The sequence below is a fragment of the Neophocaena asiaeorientalis genome, unplaced genomic scaffold, assembly GCF_003031525.2.
Source record: "Neophocaena asiaeorientalis asiaeorientalis breed wild unplaced genomic scaffold, Neophocaena_asiaeorientalis_V1.1 scaffold357, whole genome shotgun sequence".
In the NCBI taxonomy this organism is placed as follows: Eukaryota; Metazoa; Chordata; class Mammalia; order Artiodactyla; family Phocoenidae; genus Neophocaena; species Neophocaena asiaeorientalis.
Genome location: NW_020173270.1, coordinates 3,881,614 through 3,885,092, shown reverse-complemented (window position 1 = coordinate 3,885,092; position 3,479 = coordinate 3,881,614).

Genomic DNA, 3,479 nt, shown 5'->3' with positions numbered 1-3,479 from the left:
GAAATGGCTGTTTTCCTGTTTATGTTTGTTTTCCTCACCAGACCTTAAGGTCCAGGAAGCTGGGCCAAGGCTTGCCTTGGTCCGTCTCTTATCCCCAGTACCTAGCACAGGCCCTGGTACACAGTAAATGCTTAATATGTACTTGTTGGTTGACTGAATGGACCTTTGCAGCACCTCCCCGGTTGTGGGGACTTTTATGGACCCCATTTCACACCGTGGGAAACAGGCTCAGAGAGGTGCAACCTGCAGGTGCTCCAGAGGCGTCAATGGCTGGAGGGTGTGTCCTGGGACTCAGTGGGATGAATGGTAGTGTCTCAGGCACAGACCAGCAAGCTGAGGTCCTATTTGACGGGGTTGGGGGGTGGGGACTGTTCATGCCGTCTTGGGGACACTGTGTGTGCGCGTGTATGAGGGAGGGGGCTCCTAACCTGGGGGTGGGGGTTCTAATTTAGCGGTGGAGGAACCCTCTCAGTTACCTTCAGCTTCCCCTCTAAAATCGGCCTCGGGATGGCCAGGCAAGGGGACCCGCGTGGGGAGCGACACGGAGTAAAGGGCTTCACGCTTATTATAAAAACTCACTCACAGCTCCGAACAAAGTGCAAATCCCTCTTCCACGAGCTCCCTCGCCTCCCCTTCCCCTCCCTTCCCCTGCCCCCCTTTCTCCTTCCTCCTCCGTCAACACCCTCCCCGCTGGCCCCAGCAACAGCATCCCGGTCCCCAAGAGCTAGCGCCGGTCTCCCGCCCACGGGAGCCCACAGCCAATGGCCGCGCTGCCTGATGAGGTAATGCGTCCCCTCCGCGTTCCCATTGGCCAGCCTGGAGGCCTTTCTCTTGTCGCTCCCCCAGGAAAACTCAGACCTTGTGAGGCATGGTCGGGGGTCCCTGAAGCCTCTGCGCACCTGCACTCCCCTCCTAGCTGTGGGACCTCCATCTGCTCCTGCATGTCTGTGGGCTCAGGCCCTAGCGAGACGGGGAAGGCTGGACTTAGAGACCCCTGCCCGCCTCCCTCTGCTCCCAGGGGCGCCCAGTCCTCCCGTCTGCGCAGGAAAGATGGAAGACTCCCTCCCCCCACCCCGACCCAGCCCCCAGCAATCAAAAGACCCCAGAGCTTTGATTGACCTTTCAGGACAATTGCACATTAATTGAGCGCCCACTGTATGCCAGCCTGGGACCCACTGGGGATACTGCGGTGGTGAAATCGCACCCAGGTCCCTGCCCTCTGGGCTCACAGAATGAATAATGGCGAAGAGGGACAGAGCACCAGGCGGTCCCTTCTCCTTCCCCCTCTAGCCCAGGCGGCTGTAGACTGAGGGCAGAAAGAGTACGCAGGGGCCGGACGTTTCCTGGCAGCCTGGCTGCGCTGTCAGCACTGCCAAGCCTGGCAGGGATGGCAGAGGCGCCGGAGGGGGAGGCAAGCGGGGGGCTCCCCTCTTAATTATCTTGTTCACTTGTTTATTTACTGGGAGCTTGGGCGCGTTGGGGGCTGTGCCTTCCTGTTCACTGTGTATTCATACAACAAACATTTATTTGATTCTGCCCCTCCCCCCCCACTGGTTCCGGTTTTATATACTTATTTCTTCCTCCTTTATCCCCCTCCCCTCCCGGAACAGTTCTAATAGGCTTTTTTTTTTTTTTTAATTGTGGGCGTTCTTGAGACTAGATAAGGTTGTTTTGTCTGCCTGTGTCTCTTTTTTCTTAACTTTCTTTTTGAGATGGAAAGCACAGATCTTAACTGTACAGCTGGATGCATTTTTGCCCAAGCACACATCCTCGTGGTCAGCACCCAGAGGGAGGGGTAGAACCAGGGCCAGGGGTTTGGGGGACCGCAGTGGAGGTGAGTCTTACAAGTGCAAGGTCAAATCTCATCTTTATCTGAAATTTTGATATTTTGTTCATTCTAGATTTTGTTTTGGCATTCGTTTTGGTTTTTCCAAACATTGCAGTCAAATGTTACTTACCTTGATTGCTGAGTTTTGCTGTGCTCCCTTAAATTTTGTCCCTCAGGACTGTGTCTTCCTCACCTTACCCTATTTCTGACCCTGTATAGAACATTCCACCACCAGGAACGCTTGGGGGAGGGGGAGGATACCCCCAGTGTATATGCCCCTCCCCCAAGGTAACTTTCTACTCTCCATCATCACAGTTTAGTTTGCCTGTCCTTATTTTTTTTTTAAACAAGGTTCTTCTTGTTGTTTTTTTTTAAATAAATTTATTTACTTTTGGCTGCATTGAGTCTTCGTTGCTGTGTGCGGGCAGTCTCTAGTTGCGGCGAGCAGGTGGGGGGCTACTCTTCCTTGCGGTGCGCGGGCTTCTCATTGCGGTGGCTTCTCTTGTTGCGGAGCACGGGCTCTAGGCGCGCAGGCTCAGTAGTTGTGGCACTCGGGCTCAGTAACGACCTCAATAGATATTCAGCTGTTCCATCACCCCAGAAAGCTCCCTTGGGACATGTGTTTTTAATTTACAAAGAGCGGGGAGGGGAGGAGCATGAGACATCTCACTTTTTTTCTTATTTTCTGAGCTTTCTGATTTGTTCTGAAGTCCCATCCATGTGCCTTAAAATGAACATCTTTGTCTATTATAAATTTCTTGGGGATGAGTCCCCATAATCCTCGTTCTCCTGAGTCTTCTCTAGTTTATTTAATTATTTAAAAACTGAATAGCTAGTGGCTTAATAACCTATATGGGAAAAGAATCTGAAAAAGAACGGATATATGTATATGTGTAACTGAATCACTTAGCTGTACACCTGAAACTAATACCACATTGTAAATCAACTATACTCCAATATAAAATAAAAATTAAATTAAAAAAATAGCTAGCGACAACTTGCTGTGGCCTGGTGACATTCCAAGCACTTTATATCTATTAAATATAAACACACAAAATATATATATATAAACAAAGTTATTTAATCCTGTCCCACAGCAGCATCAGAAATTAGATACTTATCATCCCCATTTTAGAGATGGAAAAACTGAGGTACAGAAAGGTGATGTCCCCTGCTCCCATCCCAGAGTTCCAAAGTGGACAGAGCTGGGCTTTGAACCAGGCCCTGTGGCACCCCGGGCTCCTGATCATGACACACGCTGCCTCCACGCTCCTGGCAGGTAAAAGCAGTCAACAAAGATCAGCCACAGGCCCACACTCCCTCTCCCATAATTCCAACACCTAAAAAGCTCCAAAAATAGAAAATTTTCATCGGATGACTCTAAAACTCATTGAGAATCAAGAGTTAATAGCCTTTGGGAATTCCCTGGGGGTCCAGTGGTTAGAACTCTGTGCTTCCACTGCAGGGGGCGCGGGTTTGATCCCTGGTCAGGGAACTAAGATCCCGCAAGCTGCATGGTGCGGCCAATTGAAAAAAATAAAGAATTAACAGCGTTTGATTTTTACTAAGCTTTATTTATCCCATTTATTGTATGTATGCATGTGTGTGTGTATATATATATATATATATATATATATATATATATATATTC